The sequence below is a fragment of the Talpa occidentalis genome, unplaced genomic scaffold (genome assembly GCF_014898055.3).
Source record: "Talpa occidentalis isolate TD23 unplaced genomic scaffold, MPIMG_talOcc4v2.1 talOcc4.8, whole genome shotgun sequence".
In the NCBI taxonomy this organism is placed as follows: Eukaryota; Metazoa; Chordata; class Mammalia; order Eulipotyphla; family Talpidae; genus Talpa; species Talpa occidentalis.
Window position 1 is genome coordinate 65,194,591 of NW_023605194.1, and position 23,556 is coordinate 65,218,146.

General features: G+C 50.2%; 1 protein-coding gene and 1 pseudogene across 2 annotated transcripts in view; both read left to right on the plus strand.

Moving 5' to 3' along the window:
- The first annotated feature begins 179 nt into the window (after window positions 1–179).
- LOC119234003 (40S ribosomal protein S23-like) lies at window positions 180–667 on the plus strand (annotated as a pseudogene).
- A 14,668-nt stretch (window positions 668–15,335) lies between these two features.
- The window catches only part of HIC2 (HIC ZBTB transcriptional repressor 2), a 31,292-nt gene continuing 23,071 nt past the window's right edge, over window positions 15,336–23,556 (plus strand). For both annotated transcript variants that reach the window (XR_008550099.1, XM_037497899.2), the window contains exon 1: window positions 15,336–15,380. The gene's annotated coding sequence lies outside the window, so the exon portion shown is untranslated. The remainder of the gene's footprint in view (window positions 15,381–23,556) is intronic.

The following is a 23,556-nucleotide window of genomic DNA, read 5'->3' on the forward strand; positions in this document are numbered from 1 at the left end:
ATTTGCCACTCAGGCATGAGGCTGTGGACCTTAGCCAGGGAAGAAGTCTTTCTTACTCCCCTCCACCAAGGGCCACCATCATCCCTTTCTTGTTTACAACCACCTGTTTTTGATAGAGAGCAGGCTCAGAAGGCTCCACAGCTGGCTTGGGGAGGTAACCAAGAGTGGTTCACAAGTATTTTTTCAGTTGTGATAAAATATATGTAACATTACTTTTTGCTTAGGCCCTTGGCCCTGACAGGATGGGGAAATGTCATGTTCTTCTTACCACCAGGAAGCTCCAAAGTCACCAATGAGATCAAAAGTGGCAGAGAAAACAGTACAAGAAAGCCTCTTGAGGTCCAATCCCAAAGGCCAAACCTTTTGGAGGCACTTCCCAAGCAAAAGGAATTGTGCTGGAGAAAGCAGGAGTTGAAACCAAACAGCCAAATCCTGCCTTTGGGAAGTGTATCAGAGTCCAGCTGGTCAAAAATGGCTGAAAAGTTGGTTTTTGTATCCAATGATGGTTGTTTGAATCTTACTGAGGAAAATGATGAGATTCTGGTTGCCAGATTTTGTCTCAAAGGTCATGCTGCTGGTGATAGTCCTATAGTCACTTTAAGGTTGTCAAAACAGCCAGTGTTACTCTATTAGCCTCATGGGCCAGAAGGAGAGACCAAGATCATAAGTTTTTTTTTTTTTAATATTTTTATATATATATATTTTTAAATTGCTCTCAGTTTCTTTTTTTTTTTTTTAAGATTTATTTATTTATTTATACAAGCACTGGGTACAGTCAGAAGTGTGGGAGGGTGAGAGAATTCACCAGAGCCAGAGTGGGGAGCAGAGCAGGCAGAAGGACCGAAGTACACTGCTGAGGGGAGCAGCAGGCGGCAGGAGAGGTCTGCACGCCATGTGGGACCCTCCTCTGGTGGCCGGGGAGCAGCCGGGATTGAACCAGCGCTGCAGAGGCTGCGGGCAGCTTCGCAACCCAGAGCTCAATCGCTGCGCCACCGGGGAGGCCCCGATCATAAGTTTTGATGGTGAAAACACAGTATCAATAATTTTCACATGCCAGCAAAAAAAAAAAAGTAACATGAAATGTACCATCTTAACCATTTTTAGAGACAAATTGGCAGTTATTGTTGCATTTACATTGGTGTGCAAACAATTTCCAGAACGCACTTCATCTTGCAAAGCTGAAACCCTGTTGATTAAACAACTCCCCATTCTCTTCTCTCCATAGATCCTGATAACCTCTAGGGCCACATGTAAATAGATTAATGCAGTATTTGTCCTTTAGTGCCTTATTTATTTAATACCCTGGGCATAATTTCCTCAAAGTTCATCCATATTGTCACATGTGTCAGAATTTTCTTCTGACACAATTTTCTTCAACTTTTTTTTTTTTTTTTAAAGATTTATTTATTTATACAAGCACTGGGTACAGTCAGAAGTGCGGGAGGGTGAGAGAATTCACCAGAGCCAGAGCGGGGAGCAGAGCAGGCAGAAGGACTGAAGTACACTGCTGAGGGGAGCAGCGGGTGGCAGGAGAGGTCTGTGTGCCATGTGGGACACTCGCCCAGCAGCTGGGGATGGAACCGGCGCTGCAGAGGCTGCAGGCAGCTTTGCCTCCGAGAGCTCAACCACTGTGCCACCAGGGAGGCCCTCTTCGACCTTTTTTTAAGATTGGAATATTGTATATCCATATAATATTCCATTGTATGAATTGACCATATTTTGCTTATCATAGCACTCATCTGTTGACAGACATTTGGGTTGCTTCCACTATTTTGGTTACTGTGAATAATGTTGCTATGGACATGGGAGCACAAATGTTTTCTCTCAGCTTCACAAATTTTCAAACCATCAGATCCTTATGAGTTCACAACCCAGAATAGACCCTGCCTTCAGGCTCAGAAGGGTGAGCAACAGGAAAATGTCTGCAAGTCAGGACAGCCTTGCTCCTCCCAGCTCCTGAGTGCCAGGTTGGAGAAATTGCTAGGGTGCCCGAGTGTTACAGGGTAGGGGCGGGAAAGTTTAGCAAGAGAATAGAAACTTTAATCCATGTACTTCCATAATTAAAGATAATAACTGTCATTCTATAAGAAACACATTGCAACCCAACAAGAATACTAGCCTTATTATTCTATCACTTTTTATTTTATTTAACTTTACATCCTTCCCTCATCATTAGCCAAAATTGCTCACCTTTTCTCCAATAGCTGCATGGTAGTCTATGTTATGGCTATGAACAGGCATACCCACCCCTCACTCCAGCTTTATTTTTCTCCATAAGCCTGATCCTCACCTGGTATGTCCCTATTGCCCATGTTCCAACCCCACAACATTGCCGCTAGCCAAAATGTAAGCTCTGCGAAGGAGAGGACCTCTTTGGCTTGTTGAATACCTAGCATAAAAGGATGTTGGAACAAGCAGTTTTTGACCATGCCCTGTATGTGATCCCTGTGCTAGGCTCCACGCATTCACATTGGGCAGATACACCCACAGGCTAGTGTAAGTCATGGGCAGTAGAGGGAGGCCTTGCTAATTCTCACCATGGGCACTGGAACAGGTGAGGACGACATTCTTAAGCAACATAAGGATGTGGATAGCTGGGAAGGCTTTCTAAGCAGTGGAAACAGCAGAAGCAAAGGCCCTAATACTTGAGGATAATGAGTGATTAACCTCACATGGGGAATCTCAGGAAGCATTGGCACCAGAATAGGGAAAAGGATTGGGAATAGGTGCCTCAAGCTGCTGAGGGCCTCCTGTCCTAAAAGGGCTTCCATCTGTCCTTGAAAGCTTGCTTTCACTGCCGCCAGGGGGCAGCCCGGATGCAGTAAGAGTTGATCCCCAGGGACTGTCAACCTGACCTGAGCTGTCTAGGCCCATACTTGCCTGCTCAGGCCCTGAGCCCCAAAGTCTGGGTGAGCAGAAAATATCTTTTTGCTCCTGCATGCTCAAGATTCAGACTCTTATCAGCCTTGTTTTCTCCCCGTCCTTTGTCCCACACTCTGGGAAAACCCTCACATGCCAAAGGGGACCTTCTTCCAGTGGATTCAGGACCATAATTAGCCCCCAATTCAGACACCCGGGCACAGGAAGTCTTCCCTCTTCACAACACTTTTATTTTATTTATTTATTTATTTTTTGAAGATTTATTTATTTATTTATACAAGCACTGGGTACAGTCAGAAGAGCGGGAGGGTGAGAGAATTCACCAGAGCCAGAGCGGGGAGCAGAGCAGGCAGAAGGACCGAAGTACACTGCTGAGGGGAGCAGCGGGCGGCAGGAGAGGTCTGCGCGCCATGTGGGACCCTCCTCTGGTGGCCGGGGAGCAGCCGGGGATCGAACCAGCGCGGCAGAGGCCGCGGGCAGCTTCACAACCCAGCGCTCAACCGCTGCGCCACCGGGGAGGCCCTTCACAACACTTTTAGACCCACTCCCCCAAATCCTAGTTTCTTGGAGGCCATAGGAAGTTTTAGTGAATGAATACAGGAGTCAAGGCCTGGCTGGCTGGGGGAAAGTAAGTTCGCAGAGCTGTGGAGCAACTGGGCCATGGAACCCAGTCAACTGGGTCTGAGGCCTGGTCCACCAGTAGGCATCTAGAAGGCCTCTCCAAACCTCAGTTTCCTCATCTATGTTGGGTTGGGGACAGGGAGGTGGTGTTTTGAGAGACTCTTGTATGCCCTTAGGCCAGGGTCAGGACCCAAAAACATACCAAGAAAAGTGGAAGACCTGGCATGGGAGTCTAGGGACTGTGGGCAGATGGTTCTGGGTCCATCAAGTCCCCACACACCTGAGAACTGAAGGCTTTGATGAGGCAGGAGAGAAGAACACACAGGCCTAGCAAGGAGTACAGACTATGTAGCAGTGGATGCCTGCTCCTAGCAGCACCAGACTCCCTCCTGAACTAACCAGGCTACCTGGAGGCTAAAACTTGTCCAGGCCTGTCCAGGAGCGAACAGGGAATGGAAGCCCAGCTGGCCAGAGGGCAGAGGAACCTACAGAGTGGGCAAAGGAGCAGCATCTGGAGAGTTTAGACTTCTGTAACAAGGGTCACTGAGCCTGTCTCAGCACTGTCCACTTCTGCCCAGGGGCCTCTGGTCAGGGCAGGTCTCTGTACCTCACCAGTCATCACCCATAGAGGAGAGACTTTCAATCGTTTCTCATTGGGATCTTACTTTCTACACTCCACAATGTTGACATGGGTTACCCCCACTCACAAACAAGGAGCCTAAGACTCAGTGTCCGGTGCAAAAACAGCTCCCCCAAAAAAGCAACATGAAGACAGCCAAGAGGCACCTTTCTAGCCTCTCTACCACCCACTTGTTGTGGGGACCCATCTTGTTGGAGACCCCTATTACCAGCCCATCTTCTTCCCTCTACTTCTTGGTGGCTTTTTCCCTTCACCGTCTGCTACTACACATTTTCAAAAGGTAAGGTGAACCAACCTGCTTCAGAGTGAACCTATGAAATCTGTGTTCACAGAACACAGGACACACACATATAGAGCTTAGAGATACCCTTAAGGCCCATTTTAAGCTCATTTCCCATTTTGGTAACACCTTATTCTTCCTGACTCACCCCCATGGAGGTGGGATTTGGAGACTGGGTGGTGGGGTCTGGGAGATCAGGGGTTCCATCTAAGATAGCATATGCTTGGCCAACTCTAGACTCGTGAAACCAGGTGGCACTCACTGTAGGAGCCTGGGCACACAGGTCCTGGGGGGCATCATGGCACTGCTGACATTCCAGCTGGCCTCACAACTTCAGCCAGCCCCTAAGCTCAGCAGCCTCTCTCTCTGTTCTAGAGAGGTCTGAAGGGAGTCTGTTCTGGGCTGGAAAGCCCTGTAGTTGGAGGTTCCCACTTTCTCAAAGCACCTGGTCTCTGATACCTGGCTGTAGACTTTTATGTCCCATTGTGTCCTGAACCCACAGGTAAACTCCCTTCAAATCCTCCCTTACCTGACCACCTCACAAACTGCCTGCTTAGCTGGACCTCTAGGACGTTGCCCTCACTCTGGGAGACCCTGCTGGCCACACTCCCTTGATCAGGGAACTTTGGCCAGAGGGTGTCCTCCTGGGGACTTGGTCTCTCCTACTCAACCTGAGAGTGGGGTGAGGGCTGAATCTGAATCCTGAACCATCCACTTCCCAGGTGAGGATCAGGTCCCAGACACAGCCTCAATTCCTCTTCCCTAAAATTGGCCTCCCCTTTTTGCAACCTTTGTAAACATCTAAAATTATCTCAATAAAAACAGAAAAACAAAATAAAATTGACCTGGCTGCCCTGTCCCTTCAGACAGCTCACTACAAGATGTCCTTCAAAAGTGTCCCACAACCATCTTGGGACAGTCTTCCCTATTTGCCTTCCCTTACTGGATTTAGCAGTCCCTCCTATATGCCTGGACAGCCCCCAGGCAGAATCCCTGTGCCCTGGAATTACTCATTTGCTTGCTACCTCTTCCATGGAACTGGGTCTTACTGTGTTGCACCTGGAGCCGATGCAAATAGCAAGCACCTGGCCCTGGCATGGAGCAGGCATGGGGCTTAGGAGCAGACCTGTTCCCATTTTAGGAAAGGCACCAAATGGTTTGTGACCCAGGAAAGTGCTGGGGGCGGTGGCGGTGGGGGGGTTGGGGGGGGTGGGGGGTGGGGGTAGAAGGTGGCTTTTCTTCTTGGCCCGATTCCCCTGGGAAACTGATCTTTACTCACCCCTCGCCCTCTGCCTTCTGTGCCTTAGCTCAGTACTGCTCAAATGCTGTGAGCAACCCTCTCCGGAGGGCGTAATTATTTCCCCTTTTATGGAAGGAGAAACTCAGGCTCAGAGAGGGGAGGTCATTCATCAAGGTCATTCAGGAGGTTGGTGGCAGAGCCAGGGCTGAACCCAGGTGTGTCCCTTTGCCCTGTGCCCTTATCTGGAAGATTCCTTCCCACAGCCTGGGGGCAGGGCCTGGATCCAGGGAGGAGGCCAGTGGGAGGGATAGTCAGGAATTCAAATTGGTGGAGCTGGGGGTGGGGAGGGCAGAAGGTTGGGGGAGTGGCCAGCAGTTAGGACTTAGGTAACAAAGTGAGCTACACTGGGGGGAGGGAGGAGACAGTGGGCAGGCACAGACCTGCTGAGTCAGAGATACCTGAGGGTCTTCAACAAGAGGCCTCTGGAAGGTGATTGTGAGCTGGGGCCAGTGAAGTCATCCCAAAGCATTGGACCCTAGGTGCTGAAACCCCACCCAGGACCATCAGGATTTAAGGAGAAAGAGGCCTCAGATAGGGCAGGGGGCCACATTTTCCAGAAGAAAGGTGTGGTCAGCACTGCAAGGTCAGGCTAGATAAGGGCCACTGGGTCCAGCCTCCCTCCCTCGTGACTGTGACCAGAGGCTGCTGCCCCAGCCCGGGGGCTTCCTGGTATCCTAGTCAAGAGGGAGTTGCCCCCTCCCCCACTGCCACAGGAAGCCCCACTGGGCCCTAGTGTTGGGGGAAGTCTTCCCCCACCATACATACTCTTCCTGTGTGACCTTTGTCCACCCCCACCCCTTTAGTTACCCTAGCAGAGTCCCTGGGAGGTTCTCAGTTGCCCCTGTTCTGTCCCCAACTGGGGTTCTTTCTCCACTTCTGTTACCCTTCAGCTGCTGGAGAGGAATATCACTGGGGAAGTAGAATATTGCCCCACATTCCACTCTGGGGTACTCTCTCTGCCCACTTTCCCCCGTCCCCTTCCATCTGCTAAGGTTCTTCTAGGTGTCTACCCACCCAGTCAAGCCAATGGGGTAGCTAGATATGATTAGCAACTCCATTTTACAGTTGGAAAATCAAGGCTGAGGGAGGTCAGTTCCAGGGCAGCTGACTGGCCATGACACAGCTGGGATTTGGATCCAGGTCTGACTGCTTCTCCAGGAGCTTCCCCCAGAAACACAGACCTGCCTGCCTTTGTCTCCACCCTGCTGTGTCAGAGGGAAGACACGGTCCCCTCCTTCTTCCATCCATGCACCTGGGCAGGTATTGTTTAGGTACAGAACACCACAGCCTCCTGCTGACAAGCCCTGCCAGCCTAACTCTAATGGCAGAGACTACTAAGAAAGGCAATAGATGAGGGAGGGAGGCCCAGGGCCTGAAGAAGTTTTAGATCAAGCAAGGGTAGGTAAGAAAGGGATTTTTCTTGTTCTTTATTTCACAATTGGTTTTCTCAAAAATAATAAAAGCAGGGCCTCCCCGGGGGCGCAACGTTTGAGCTCTGGGTTGCGAAGCTGCCTGCAGCCTCTGCAGCGCCGGTTCCATCCCCGGCTGCTCCCCGGCCACCAGAGGAGGGTCCCACATGGCGCGCAGACCTCTCCTGCCTCCCGCTGCTCCCCTCAGCAGTGTACCTCGGTCCTTCTGCCTGCTCTGCTCCCCGCTCTGGCTCTGGTGAATTCTCTCACCCTCCCACGCTTCTGACTGTACCCAGTGCTTGTATAAATAAATAAATAAATCTTTAAAAAATAATAATAATACAAGTAATACATGGATGTAACAACTACAACAAGTCAAGGACTATCTTGAGTTAAAAGTGAAGACTTGGGCCTCCCTGGTGGTGCAATGGGTTGAGTGCAGCGTTGTGAAGCTGTCCTGTCTGCAGCCATTGCAGCATGAGTTCGATCCCCAGCCAGGGAGCTGACCCAGATGGTGCAACAGACCTCTCCTGGCTTGCCCACTGCTCCCCTCAGCAGTGTATTTCAGTAGATCCGCCTGTTCTGCTCCCCACTATGTCGCTGGTGAATCCTCTCACCCCCTGCACCTCTGGCCTGTACCCCAGTTCTTGTATGCATAAATAAATAAATCTTTAAAAAAAAATAAAAGTGAAGTCTCCTTTTCACCCCTCCCCACCAATCTGCCTTCTCCCATAAATCTCCTGCCCCAGCTTTCTCTAGTAATTTACAAGCATTCATAGGAATGAAACTGTAGGGTAAGGTAAAAAGTATCAGGCTTTTCTGCCCTCCCGCCATTAGGATAAATGATGGAACCCTGTGGTCCTGAATGCATGCCTGATGGTGGGCACCTGGAGTAGGGTGTGGGCATATGTAGATGGGATTCACCTGGGCTAAGACTGGGCTTTTAAGGATGGTGTCATGGGGACGCCAGCAGAAGCAGAGAAGCCGAGAGAAGAAGAAGAGAAGTAGAGAGAATGCCATAGAGCCCAGATAGAGTGAGGATTTGCTGGGGGCTGGGAGGACTGCCAGCCTCCCGGCCCCCCAGCACCCCGCCTGCCATATGCCTGGAAAATCTAAATAAAAGTCCTGCAAAAGCCCCTGAGGACTCTGACTCCTCCTTTACCTGGTCTGCTGGATCAGAAAACCTGCAATGTGTCATTCCTGCCCCTACAGAAACACATATAAAAACTACAAATGTGATTACATTGTACTTTCTATTCTGATTCTTGCTCTTTCCACTTAGCAGAATATCTTGGTCAATTCAACTTTTAACCTGTTACCCGTCTGCCTGATGATAGCACCACTGCCTTCAGCTGGCTTCCTGGGCTATCCTGACTTCCCTGATGTCTTCTCTGGATTCTTGGGGAACTGGCCTCTTTCACATGCTTTCAGTGCAAATGTATCCAAGATCCCAAAAGCTGACCTGGCTTATGGGGCTCCCTACCTCCTGGCTCTTATCTCATCATGTTCCTTGTCCCACTTGCTTGCCACCTGCCCTGCCAGTTTCCTCTGAGTTGCACTAAAGACCCTCTCTTCTGACTTTACTCTGCCTCCCACTCTTGCTTGGTCTTGGGTCTCACCTATTCACTCACATAAGCACCAAATCATTCCTGGTCGTGTAAGTATCTGGTTCTTTGGCACTGGTTGCAGGAGCAGTGGATGGTCCCTGCTCATAGGGAATCCCATCTTGTTCTAGTGAGCATGGGAGATGGTGAGCAAGGTTGTCAAGGATGGTACAGGCAGGAGGGAAGGGGGCTCTGGAGAAATTCATACAAGGACTGGAAGGGAATTAAGGAGACATGACAAAGAGTAAAAGGCAACTGTTTTAGGAAGAATATTCAGAAAACCATCCAGGAGCCATAAAAGAGTTGGCTGTGAGGAACTGTGTACCAGGCAGAGGGCACGGCACAGGAAAAGTCCCTTTGCTGACTTCACATACCAGGGCAGTCAGCTTCCCTGGTACAATTCAGCAAAGCAGCCCTCACCTATCCTTGCCAGCCCCATTAAGTACACTCTTGTCTCCACCCTTGACTTTGGTCGCCCCGGGTCATCGCTTCTCGGCCTTTTGGCTAAGATCAAGTGTGGTCTCCCAGGGTCAGGGGTCTTCCATGGTCACGTCTCTGCTGTTCACTATCTGGTGTCCACCTTTAGCGTTGGTGTCAACAACTGTTGACCAAATGACAATGGAGTGTGTGACTTCTATAGTGCTCAGGGTATTCAAGACTATGGGATAGCAAAGTGAGAGGATGCGGGGGTGTGAGGGAGGGGCCCCCAACAAGGTAAATATGCATATTGGGGGACATTTCTTCAGGTGGTGTGCTGATTTAAGAGGGTAAAGTAAGCTCATGCTTGGTAGAAGGGCAAGGATTTGAGATTGGCTGTATTACCTTTTTGAGTCCGGTATTTTCATCTATAAGATGGGGACAGAAACAATACCCTTCTTACAGGCAGTGATGAGAAACCGCAGGCCCAGTGTGTGAAGTGTTTTGCCCACACTTAGAGTGAAGACTCAATGTTGGGAGCCAATATCAGAAACCAGCATTTGGGTGGGGCTGCTGTCTTACAAGAGAGATTCTGCTACCCAGTTGAGTGACCTGAACACCAGGTTCCTGCAGCACCACTCTGTCTTCTGTGTATACCACCCACATTGCCTTCCCTGTGAGAAGTGAACGAGCTGCACATGGTTTTGGAAGCAGTAGGTTGGGCACACTGAGGCAGGAGGAAAGTGGAGGGAGTGGGGGAAAGGATGTCAGGAGAAAACCCATTCATTCATTCATTTTTTTTTTTTTATTATTTAAGATTTATTTATTTATGCATACAAGAGCTGGGGTACAGGCCAGAGATGCGGGGGGTAACAGGATTCACTAGAGACAGAGTAGGGAATGGAACAGGCAGAGTGACTGAATTGCATTGCTGAGTGGAGCAGTGAGCAAGACAGGAGAGGTCTGCTGCGCCATGTGGGTTGCTCCCTGGCCAGCTGGGGATCAAACTCGTGCTGCAGAAGCAGTGGATTGCTTCATAGTGCGGTGCTTAACCCCTTGTGCCACCATGGAGTCCCCATTCATTCATTCAAATTGTAATCATGCACCTATTTGGTGGCAGGCATAAGCTAGATATGGTGTAAACAAAATTAGCAAGATGAAGTTTTTCTGCCCTCATAGCAACTGCCCAACAGAATCATCAGGACTGTATCAGGGTAAGCAGCCGGGCCAGGGAGGCTTCCCGAGGAGATGGTATCAGAGCTGAGTAGGACTTTGCTAGGCAAAGGTTGGAAAAGGAAGAAGGGTGGCCTAGGCTGGGAGCCTTGGATGTTAATGGCCTGAGTTGGGAAGAGAAATCAAGGCATGTACAAGGAATGGAGATTTTTCGAAAGGAGCTTGAGCTTGATAGGCAGATTTGAGATGTTATACCATATGGGACATACTTAAACTGAGAAAGTGTTGTTTTTTGGAAATTCAAAATTATGTGGGCATCCCATTTTTTTTAATTTACATCTAGCTGTCATGTTAAGCTGTGATTCACCCTTTTGGGATATTTGTCTTCTTTCTTTCTTTTTTTTAAAGATTTATTTTATTTATTTTATGCACACAAGAGCTGGGGGGTAGCCCAGAGGTGCTGGGGTGGGGGGATGTGAGAGGATTCACCAGAGACAGACTGGGGAGCAGAACAGAAAGACTGACTGAAATACATTGCAGAGTGGAGCAGCGGGAGAGACAGGAGAGGTCTGCTGAGACATGTGGGTCAGCACCCTGGCTGGGCATCAAACTCATGCTGAAGTGGCTGCCAATAGCCTGATAGCTTGATAGCTTGATAGTGCTGTGACTTAACCCCTTGCATCATCAGGGAGGCCCCTTCTTTCTGTTTTCAATGAGAAAAGATGATATTAAAAGGAACAGATTAGCTCTACTGTCCTTACCTGATCCATCCTACATAACAATCATAGTTACATTTCCCAGGACTTACCAGGGTTTTTATTCTGTACTATACCTTCCCAGTCACTTCACATTCAATTTTCTCAATAACCTACAGGGACAGGTAACACTACTGTTCTCAAATAGCTGATGGGGAAAGATGATCAGAGAGGTTGGGTCCCATACTAAATATACAGAGAATGCGGAGGGAGTTGGGTGCAAAATAAACCACATTTTTGTGGTTCTCCTATCACTGCTATTATGTGTTTCCATATTATCTTCCACACTAATATAGGTTTTACAAGATTGCTTGTCAGCAAAAAATTTCTTTGTATGCATAGAAGAACTGGGGTGCAGGTCAGAGGTGCAGGGAGTGAGAGGACTGACCAGAGACAGAACGGGGAGCAAAACAGGTGCACTTACTGAAATATACTGCTAAGGGGAGCAGTGGGCAAGACGGAGAGGTTTGCTGCACCATATGTGGGTTAGCTCCCTGGCAGGATAGAAGGCAGTCCTCTCTGGCTATTTTCACTTAATAGTATACAAAAAATTTCCCCCAGAAGTTTTAAGTGCTTATGTAAAATTGTACTAGAGGCAGAGGAGAAAACTTGCTTGGATTTTATGAAGTTGCTTGACAGGTAATAGACTTGGGAATTGAACCTAGAGGTGGGGAAGGCTGCCCAGTAACCAGGACAGACACGGTGATGGTCTTGTTCACTGAGACTTACAAATCTCCCTGCCCCCGCCCCCAACCACATCCTGATTTTCATACTATGTATGAAAAGTTGGAAAATTTGGAGGTTAGGAAGTTAATGAAGCAGAAAAGAACTCACCCACAGGATATGAAACTGCTATGCCATTTGGGGAAGATATACCTGGCAGGGTCTGTTAAAATTGGAAATGCCAGCTTATCATTTAGTTCTTATATTCTACTTCTAGTAAATTATTAGACACAAGTAACCCTGGGAGTATGTAAAGCTGCTGCACCAGATGTGGGTTAGCTCCCTGAGAGGATTGAACTCAGACCTCCCTCGTCAGGGGATATAAAAAAAAATATTTAAAAAACACTGTTTAATAGCACCAAACTGTAAATAACCTGATTAGCTATGATTAAGGGAAGAGTTTCTATTTTTTTTTAAAGATTTATTTATGCATACAAGAACTGGGGTGTAAGGCAGAGGTACAGTGGGTGAGAGGATTCACCAGAGACAGAGCAGGGAACAGAACAGGCAGATTTGACTGAAATACACTGCTGAGGGGAGCAGTGGGGGAGACAGGAGAGGTCTGCTGTGCCACGTGAGCGTGGTGCAGTGGCTGGCGACAGCTAGGTGGCACCGTGTCTTTAACTCCTGAGCCACCAGGGATGCCCAGAAGGGAAGAGTTTCTAGAACCCTATACCATGGCATCTTTGTTAGCCATTAAAGAATCCATTATGGACATGAACTAGAAAGATGTCTATGATAGATTCTTAGGGGATGAAGAGCAAATGTAGTGTAAGTTCGCAGCGACTTAGAGTTTACATAGTATATTATTTTATAGTTTCAAAAAAGGAAGATTTTTTTTTTTGTAATGTGAACAGAGAAGAGAGTAAAGATACACACCAAACTTAATATTACTTCAGAGGACAGGTGCAGTGGGGGAGGGGAGAGAATTAGTGAGTTGTATTTATTTATTTATTTTTAAAGATTTATTTATGCATACAAGAACTGGGGTACAGGCCAGAGGTGTGGGGGTGAGAGGATTCACCAGGGATAGAGTGGGGAACAGAACAGGTGGACTGACTGAAATACACTGCTAAGGGGACTAGCAGGTGAGTCAGGAGAGGTCTGCTGTGCCCTGTGAGTCACCTTCCTGGCTGGGGATCGAACTCATGCTGCAGTGGCTGCTGGTAGCTTCATAATTCCGTGTCTTAACCTCTTGTGCCACCAGGGAGGCCCCCAGAATTAGTACATTTTAAAAGAAGTATTCCAGTATAACTAGAATTTCTCCATTTAGAATGTTACTTTGAAAAAAATAAACTTTTTAAAAAAACTTACTAAAATACACTTGTATGGGAAAAAAAACTCAACCCCTAGAGAGTCTCTGTAAATATTTTGATGTCTTTTCTTTACTGGCTTCTCTATGAATATTTTGCATGCATCCAGTATGTACAATTTTGTAGTTTGCGTTTTTTTTCTTTAATATCATTTTGCGCATTTTAACACCAACAAATCTCCTTACAGACACTTCATAATGGCTGCTTAAGAACCCATCATATGGGTTACTTAACCAATCCCCAATTTCAGACATTTACTTTGTGTATGACTTTTTCATTATTATAAATGACATTGGAAAAATGTGATTGTGTATTAATTTTCAAGTGCAAACATAACGATTAAGTGCCTGTTACTTCTCAGGTATGCTCTTGGCACTGGGTTTATGGTCTGGTTAGAGTCAGATAATCAAGCACACAATTTGCAAATGTGGTTAATTTCCTCCCAACAGAATCTCAGAAGAGGAATTACTGGTTCAAGAGGGTATGATCATGTTTATAGAATTTTATTTTTTGGGTCATACTGGCTGCCAAATTCATGGTCAGTAATTTTGAGGCAACTTAGAAGTTTCCAACAGTATTTGAGAATGATTACCTATCAGACCCCTATGTATGTTTTTCCTGTTATCACTTGAAACTGATTTCTAATTTGGTGGGAACCCCCCCCACCCCTCAATCCTTCAGTCATCTTATAGTTTGAGTTTGCATAATTATGGCTAGTAGAATATTGACAAGTTCCACCCCCCCCCCCAGTAGTTTCTTCAACTAGTGAGTCTCTAATGAGAGTTCTATTCATGGAATGTTACTTTTCTTCAGGTATGGTTTATAGTCCTCTTTTTCACAGGTGTTTGATATTTCCTTTCAAACTTATTATGTTCTTACTATTTCTAGGATATGTTTCTAGACTTTCTATTCCCTTCTGGGTTCTGCAGTGCACTGAATTCAGTAGTTTTATAATTTGTTTTAACGCCTGTTAGAGTGAGTCCACCATCATTCCTTTTTTGTTCTGAGGAGAGAAATAAAAGCTGTTTTTGGCTATTAATTCTTTCAGGTGAACTTAGAATTTTGTTAAGTCTAAGAAGTGTCCTGTTAGGGATACATTAGATTTTATACATTTGGGAAGGACAGTGGTATAATCAGCCTTTCTGAGGGATTATTGCATTTGTTTTCAATTTTGACTAGTGCCAGGGCACAACTTCCCTACACAGCAAAGCTGGGTTCCGCTCAGACTTTAACGGTGGTATGTTCCTTTGTTTGGTGTTCAAAGTAGCATGAGGTCTTTTACGAACTCCCTAGAAAAGTGGCCACCACTCAAGGTCAGCTCCAGCTCTCATAAGGCCATCTGAATGATGAGTCTGGGTCTGAGAGGGCCAGCTTAGGCTCAGTTGCTTGACCCCAGAGGCCTGGAGGGGCTGCGGTCACCGGAAGGGGTTGGCTAAGCCAGGCAGGCATGCTGGCGACCTCAGGGTCCTCTCAGCAGGTAGGGCCGCCGCCCGTGGGGCATGCTGGCACGGGCCCTGAGGGGTGCTGGGGTGAGGGATAGGGGCGCCCCTTCACCTTATCCAAACTGCTCAGGCCTTCCCCTGGGGACTAGAACATGTCGCCTGCAGTCTCCCCGGCTGTGCCTTTGACGCTGGGGCCTCTGCGGGGGGCATGGAGTAGGGGTGCCAAGGTGTCCGGGAGGTGGGGCGCAAGCGACTACTGGGGGGATTTCGAGGGTCAGGGTCGGGCTTTAAAGGGGTCAGCTCTAAATGTAGGATTTGGGGTGGGCCTGTGGGGTGCTAGGGTCCCCTATCCGGGAGCTGTGCGAATTGGGTATTTCGGGGGCTAGGTTGTTTTCCCGCCCCGCAACCTAGTTGGGTCCAAAAAGACCCCCAGGATCTGAGTTCAGGGTGCCTCCTACGCGCCCCTCCCCCCAAGCCGCCGTCCTCGGGCCGGCCGCCCCGCCCGTGCTAGGACCGCACGCCGGTCCGTCCCCGCCCCCTCAGGCCCCGCCCCTACCCCACTAGGCTCCGCCCCCGGCCCGCTGCTCGCCCATTCAGATGTGGGTCAGGGGTGAGCGGGTGGCGCCGACGTCACAAGCTTCCAAGATGGCGCTGGGCGGGCGGCTGTAAGCGGCGCTCGGGTGCGCTGGGCGGGGAGCCGAGCCGGGCCGGCGGCAGGCGGACGAGGCGGACGGGGCGGGCGCGGGCGGCGCGGGCCGGGCGCCGAGGACGAGGGACCGCGGGCAGGGCCGGCCGGCGGAGCGCCGCCGCCGACGCACAAGAGGTGAGGGGAGACTGGGGAGGGCGGGGGGCGCAGGCGGGGGCCGCAGGCCGGGCGCGCCCCCGGGGAGATGGGCGTGGGCGGGCGCGCGCCCGGCAGACGTGGGTCCTGCGCGCGTGAGCAGGGTGCGCGCGTCGGCTGGCCCGGGCCGGGGCGTACGCGGGACCCCGGCAGTCTCAGCCCGCCCCGGCTTTGTGGTTCTGCTGACTGGCGGAGAGTGGGCGGCAGAAGACCCTGGGCACAAAGCCCCCGGGGCCGCGCCATGCCAGGGCGCGGGTCGGCGGAGCGGGGGCCGGCGGGCGAGTGAGCGCTGGCTCTTTGTGCCTTTTCATTAGCAATCTAATCCGAACAACGTCGGACGAGCTGCGCTGCCTGACAGGCGGGCGGGCTCCCATTATGCAAACAGCACTGCGCCCGCCTCTCGCAGGGGATTTTGTTATTTCCAGAACTGTGGCCCTGCACTGTCTTCGGTCCCCTTCACTTGGCCCCTCCTCGCAGAAAGACCGGCCTGGGCTGGGTCAGAGTCGGACCTGGAGGCGCCGCTTACCGAGGCCGGGCCCTGTAGCTGGTGGGCTCGTTGCCCTGCCCCCAGACCTCTCCTGTAGGCAGCCGCTTGGCAGGAAGAGAGATGGGCTTGGGGGAGGGGATCGGCTGGCAGAGGGAGGGGGGGCGTTGAAGGGCCCCACTTGTCACTCTGTTTATCTACCAAGATGGTTCATACACAGGCCTAGCTGGTAGTGGTGGTGGTGGGGGGCGGGGATGCCTCTCCCAGGGGGGTAGTGACTTACGGAGAGGAGGGAAGGCGGCCAGATAATGCTCCCAGCGGCCCCACCCAGAAGAGCGTGGGACTGCCTGGGGAAGGAACCCAGTACTGATCTGGGTGGGCTGGAAGGGTTTTGAAGTTATTTATCCTTGTCTTCTCCTATTCCTTCCACCCCCACTGTCTTTTTCTAGTAGGAGTTGCCAGGCACATCTGGAAAGCTAGGTCCCGTTCCCCTCCACCCCCCCAACAGCAGTAGGGGTGTAACCCAGGGAGGCCACCCCTCTGACATATGTGGTGGGGGGGAGGGGCAGAGCCTTGCCCATAGGAATCCTGTGGCGGTGGATTGTTGACTGATGTGGGGATTGCTGTGCCTCTTGTGCTGGGGGAGGGGGAAGAACTGGCAGGTAGTGGAGGGGCCTCCAGAGCTTCTAGGCTGAACTTGGGGCTGTTCTCCAGGGACCCCAGATGGAGCTGGGTCACCCAAACCCAGGACTTTCCTGGAGCAAGCATTTATTGCTTCCTGGCTCCTGGCTTTACTTCTTCCTCTCCATTCCCATCTGCCAGTGTCTGGACTCCCTGGGCCTTTCAGCAGACATTTTCAGGAGCACAGGCCATGTGGCTGGTCTGTAGCCCTGGCTCAAGGAGAGAGTGTACGCTTAGCAGAGCAGGGTTGTTGGATTGGTCTGAAAAAAAGCAGATGGGCCGGTCGCAGGCTGGCCTCTAGAGACAAAGCTTTGTGAGATTGCTGGCTTACCAGGCACTTAGCACCAAGGGGGCTTGGGTGGGAGGCTGGTACTTGGGGGCTGAACTGAGTCCTTTGACCCAGGACTAGTCACCCTGCCAGTGAGGGAACTTTTAGTCCTGTGCAACTGAATTTATGAAAATCTCTAGGTTCCTTGTACAGGCAGTAGACTTAGGAGGTTGGGAAGGGGCTCCCCACCTGCCTGAGGGTCAGAGCTTCCAAGGTTTGTCTGCTTTCCTTTGGATCCTGACTTCCTGAAGGCCAGTTTTGAGGTGTTGCTTAGTGCCTGTTAGTCGCCTTCTGTCATTGTTTTTCTCCAGTGCTGGTGTGTGCCCAGAATTTCTCCCTGCAGTGTTTTCCTGCCAGTTGTTGGGACTTGTAGATTAGTCACTCTGCTTTTACAAGTGATTCCTGAAAAGAAAAGTCTCTGGTTGCTGGCTGTAGGTAGAGGAAGAAGCTGCCTGAGGGAGTCAGGCCTTTAATTAAAGCAAAACTGAAATGATTGCTACAATTACTGGAAGGAGATGGGGAGGTGCAGGTGGGGCAGAGTTGATGTGCTAGGTACCTGCTCTTGGGACAGGTAGACAGGATCCCATCTTAACTCTCTGGTCTTGGCCAGCAGCCCAGCCTTCTCCACAAGCTGCAGTCTTGGATGAATCCTCACTTAGTGTTTTCTTTCCATAGATCAGATTTCTCATTTTGTTAATAAGCACAGCCTCCGGTCCACTTGAAGTCAGCTGTTGTGGACTGAGGCAACAGGGTTTTGCATTATTGAGCTGACAGGCCTGCTGCCTTCCTGGAGTCCTTATTGTCTGCTAGGGTGAAATTTGGGGGTGGGGGTAGTGTCTTTTAATCAGCAGCTAGCTCCTGAAGGGCTGGCTGGGCAGTTTTGGAGAGTTGGAAGAGTGAAGAAGGAATAAAGTTCAGTTTACCCAGGGGACCTGTGGCTCTGCTCTTTTGCTTGGCCCGTGGCCTCAAGCAGTCAGCCCCACCCATGGCTTGCCTTGCCCACAGGGGCTGAGGGCCACAGCCTCTAGTGACCTGATCGTTAGGAGGGTGGGGGCTCATTTTCCTGGCTGTTCCTGCTGCTTCCAGTGGCTTTCACCATTGAGAAGAAACAACAGATCAGGTTCTTCCCCTCTTGGCTCCATGTGGATCCTGGCTGAAGAGGGCTCCTAGAGGGCAGTGAAAGGGGAAGTGTGACACTGGCCCTGCTGTTTACTCTTTATGTAACCTTGGACAGTGATTGAGCCTTAGTGTCCCTATAACTAAAATGGGAACAGAACTTAAGTTTGCATTCACATATGGCTGCCCTCCAGAGCTCAGCTTGGGCAGACAGACAAGCAAACAAACCATTGTAAGATGGTATGATAAGGGCTGGCAGTATGACCAATGGAGCACAAAGGGCACCACGGGCATTTGAGGCATAGTAGGAGGGGCTGGCTCTGGGCTGGAGGTGAGCCAGGGATGCCTTGCTGAGTTTAGGTTGTCTGTAGGAGAGGGGTTTTATTTTATTTTTTTTTTTTGAAATTGATTTATTTATGCATACAAGAACTGGGGTATGGGCCAGAGGTGTGGAGAGGTGAGAGGATTCACCAGAGACAGTGGGGAGCAGAACAGGTGGATCTACTGCTGAGTGTAACAGTGGGCGAGACGGGAGAGGTCTGCTGCACCATGTGGGTTAGCTCCCTGGTTGCTAACCCAGGGATGCTGCAGTGGCTGCTGATAGCTTCATAGTGCTGAGACTTAATCCCTTGCGCTACTAGGGAGGCTCTAGGAGAGGGCTTTTAATGGGGAATAATTGCATTCAGTTTTAGAAAGTTGGTGACTATGTGGCCCGTGGCAGGGGAGACAGGAGAATGGTGACAAAGAGTTTGACCCTGTAGATGCTGCTGTGTAGAAGAAGCTGGCACGGTAGCACCCACTGCACACAAGATACCTGTAAGACTTTTTCACAAGCTTTTTGTTTATTCAACAAAATTTTCTGAGAACAAATGCAGTGCTTAGTGTTGATTAGATTAAATTGGCTGATCTCTTCCCTCTGGTGCTTACACATTTGCTAGCAAGTGGTCAGCCTTAAAGGACTGGGAGATAGTCAATTTGGAGTTTTCTTCTATGGTCCTTACAAACAGGTAGACAAGACCCAGAAGTTAAAAAACTTGCAGGGGCTGAAACCAGGCAACTGGTCAGACTGAGACTGTAGTGTAAATACCTTTGATTCAAGAGCCTATGAGGGCCAGTGTAGTGTGGAGTCTGGTGAGGTTTGAGATCCCATCAGGGAGGGATGGGGGTGGTGGTGGGGGAGGCGACAGAACCCTCCCTCCCCAAGATGATCCTGGCTCATGGTTGGGGGCTTCTGAACAAGTCAGATCAGTTTTAACTCTGCCTGCCACTGCCTTGCTACACTTTTCTGCTGGGAGGGCCTTGTCCTAAGGGTTAGGAACCTGGGCTGGGGGAGGGTGCTATGAGGGACTGCAGGCTCTCCTTAGAGACCAGTTTTAGTTTGGAGAGGCAAAGCAGGAAATGCAGGGGGGGATTTGTGTGCCCCCGTACCCAGTGAGCTTGATAAGGAAGGGACTGACTTCAGGAGCTGACTTCAGGTCCTGCCACAGACCAGGTGGGAATACCAGGCCAGGGGTAGGTACCTCTGCCTTGGGAGTGCTGGACTGAGTGGGGAACGTGAACCCAAGAAGTGACCAGGGGAGTTCAGAGCCCCTTTTGTTTTCATGTTTATCTTGGTAATGTCCAGTGTGGGTGGAGGGCAGGGTAAGTGTAGCTTTGGGGTTAGAGCATGTCATTTTGCTGGTGGTAGGACAGACAACTGCCTCTAGGCCACAGAGCCCTACGGCTGCATGTGAAATGCGTCGTGCATAATGGGTGCCTTCTTCCTGTTTGAACATGATCACCTCCCCTAGCATGTAGGGTGTGGGTGAGGAGGAAGAGTGGGGTGTGGAGGGGCAGGTGTCCCAGTTTCCTGAGGCTGCCCTGCCAGCTCTTTCCATGCATCCCCTCAGAATTCCAAGGGCCACCAAGGAGCCATGGGGCTTGGGCTTGTCTAGGGAATACTGCTAGGTGGGGAGTTGACTTGTGGAGATGGATGGCTGCTGGCTCAGGCATGGGTGTGGCCACCGTGCAGACTTGTCCCATGTATTTCAAGCTGTCACATGATCACAGGCATTTTTCCCAGCAGCACCTCTGGGTGTGTGGGTTCTCATGTGAGTGGGGAAGGACCCTCTGGTGTCTTGAGAACAGTGCCTCCTCTCTCTCCACTCCCCTCCGCCCTTCATAGGAGGTCTGAGCCACCTTGGCCTCTTTTCATCTGTCTGGTTGGAGTCCTTTTAGTGGGGAGACCTGTCCACAGGCTTTTCAGTTCCCTCACTGTATTGCTTTGGAAGGTAGTATGCTCTTGATGATTTCTTGTTCTCCAAGAAGGGAGAGTAGGGTCGACGGCTGGGAAAGTGGGACCTGGGACTTCACTGGTGGGGCTCTGTGTGGACACGTGGAACTTGACTTGGTAATAGCCTGTGGAGTATATGCTATTGCCCAGGCTGCCTGGCAGAGGCTACCTACTGGTGCCCTGTTTCTCAACTCTGCACGTTAGGATCACCTGGGTCTGGCAGAGGCCTGCCCACCTCATCTCTGCCCAGAGCACCCAATTTCCAAAAGTTTTTGAAATGAATTGGTATGCAGCCAAATTTGAGAACCATTGCTCTTCCAGGTGATAAATCTGTATTGATAAGCGAAATAAGCAAATGGTGAGTTCAAATAGAACAGCCCACATGACCTCGGTGATTATGAACAACTTTACTTTGGTGAGTCCAAATAGACCAGTGTGTGTGTGACATGAAGTGGTCGTGAACTGCTTTGCTCTTTTGACCCAGAGGGATCAAATTGGTAGAACTGGACTGAGTCTGTTAGTTACTGGGTTTTTGAGATGCACCAGACATAGCGGGGACTCACCTATTCCTGGTTCCTCTTACCTGAGTGGTGGCAGGAGGGACCCTTAGGCTGTTGGGACTACGGGGACATCTAGGAGATGCCTGGGGTCCCAGGACTCTTGGCCTTCAAAGTCTGCCTGTTTTGGTGGTTTTTGCATTCTTGGGCCCCAGTTGGCCTCTGTGTGAATTGACAGGATCTTACATGGTGCTATTTGGGCTCCTTTTTGGCTCCTTGACAAGCTCACAGTGGCCAGGAGAACCTGTGGTCTTTTTTTCTCTTTGACCTCAATGTTCCTGGGAGAGGTATTGGCCCCTGAAGTTGGTTTCCTGGGCAGTTATCTGGTCAAATTGTGTAAGGGGCCACTAACAAGGGGCCAGAGCTTCAGGTAAGACCTGGCCCCCTTGCTGGGACAGAACAATGGGCTGTTCATATCTGTGGGGAGATAGGACACAAGACAGCCCCTGCCTGCTCAGGGCAGTTTGCCTTGTGAGGTGGGCAGGAGCACCTAGGCCCCTGGGTGTGGTGTGGTGTGGTGTGGTGTGTTGGTTGATGTTCTGGGTAGGAAGTGCTGTCTTTTAGAGAAAGAAGAGGAGCCTGGGCTGGGGCAGTGAAGAGATGAGACTGAGTGGGTTTTGGCTGGGAAGACGAGGAGAAAGGGTGGTGGGGTGTATGTGTAAGCGGGGTGTTCTCCCTCTTGACTCATTTCCATCTGTATCTTGGTAGATGGACCCAGGGAGCCTGTCGTGAAAGTGAGTGATCTTGGGGTGTCTCCCTGACTCAGCTCTTTTGACTCTTTACTGCACCCCTACCCCAGGACCTCATTGCCTTTCCCTTTGGTAGAAGATGGCTGATGGTTTCTGACAGATGCTACTGCAACCTTGCTTGAAAACTGGGAGGATAATTCCCACCGAGTTCCTGACAGAATACTAGGCAAATAGTGGCAAAAGAAGGCTGGACATTCATTTTTGGATCCTTGATCCATGCCAGGACTTGTGGGAGGCATTTTCACACTTGAATAAAATCCTCACAACTTCTGAGGTTGTGGTCATTTTATCAATCCTCCCTGTACCAGTGACTCAGATTAAATATTTAGTTTCTAATCACACAGCTAGGACATCTGTGTAGGAATGTTTTAAGAGTGAGGTAAATGCAGCCGGATGCAAGGTATAGAAACCTTGCACACATATGTGTAGACTCCTTTCTCTGAGCAGTGTCTAGGCCAGAGGAAGGCTGAGGTTTTAATTTTCAGAGGTGGTGGCATGGCTGTCTCTTGGACAAAGCCAAGGAGTCTAGTTCCTGGAGCTGGAGGATTTTCCCTTGTAAACTGAGGAGGGACCATCCCCTCCCCAACCTGGGGAGGGCAGGGGACTCTGTAGACCATCTGTCCTTCCAGGCACAACTCAGTCCCTTTTGGCATGTTGGAAGTCTCTGTCCTATGGAAACTTGTGCATTTGCTCATTGTCTTCAAGACAGCCATGTAGGGGATACTCTGGTTATTCTGGGAATTCAGAGCTTAGCTCCTTTTCTCATAGGTATTCTCTTAGTATGGCCAAATGAGAGATGCTTGGGCATTGCCCATGGTGCCCAGTGGTGGACATAGACAGGGTAGCCTCTCCCGGCAATGTGATGATATCTCTTGGTAGGTGGGTCTGGATGCCCTGGGTGATCCTGGTGACAAGGGGACTGGCCAAACCACAGTCTTCTGAGGTGCCCTGGTTCCATGCCAGTAGGTACATTTCTTACCTGCCAAGAGGCTCCAGGAGTAGGTGGGTTGAACACTGGGCTTTGTGACCCAAGCCTTTAGATGTGGTCAGCGAACCCTAGCCCTAGATGGGTTCATGCCTAGGGGAGAGGATTGTTTCCAAAGTCCCACATTCCATGCATGTGTTGATGCTGATAAGGGCAGCAGGGCTGGCTTAGCCACTTTGGGCAGGAGGGGACTTTGACTTCATACCCCCAGCAGGAGGCATGCACATCCTGCTTCTTATCCCTCCCCCACTGACCACCTTGCCTAGGAGCACCCAGCTTGAGTTCTACAGCCTGCAGAGGCCTGACTTGCCTCCTCCTAACAGTTCTGCTATCTTAAAGCATTGTGGACTCTGAGAGTTAGTAGTCTTTTGGAGGTCCCCTTGATATCTGCCTGCCCTGCCACTAAGAGTATTTGTGAATACCATTTGAAATGGTGCCTCTTTTTATTTGTTTGAAAACTCATGTTTGACAGGAGGCCTGTTGTCCAGGTCTTTGGCATTTGGGGAGTAACTGTGGGCTTTGTGGGAAGAGAACTGGTGTCAAGCCTGTTTGATCCACATGTTGTACCTTAACCTATCCAGGCCTCATTTTCCTTGCTTGTAAAATTAGTTGTTAGAAATATTTGTATATGCCTGCCAGCTATTCTAAGAGTGGTTTGATACTCCTGGGGTGCTCAAGACCCTTTTCTTTTTTTTTTTTTTTAAAGATTTATTTTATTTATTTATTTATTTATACAAGCACTGGGTACAGTCAGAAGCGCGGGAGGGTGAGAGAATTCACCAGAGCCAGAGCAGGTTCAGAACAGGCAGAAGGACCGAAGTACACTGCTGAGGGGAGCAGTGGGCGGCAGGAGAGGTCTGCGCGCCATGTGGGACCCTCCTCCGGTGGCCGGGGAGCAACCGGGGATCCAACTGGCTCTGCAGAGGCTGCAGGCAGCTTCGCAACCCAGTGCTCAACCGCTGCGCCACCGGGGGGGGGGGGGGGGG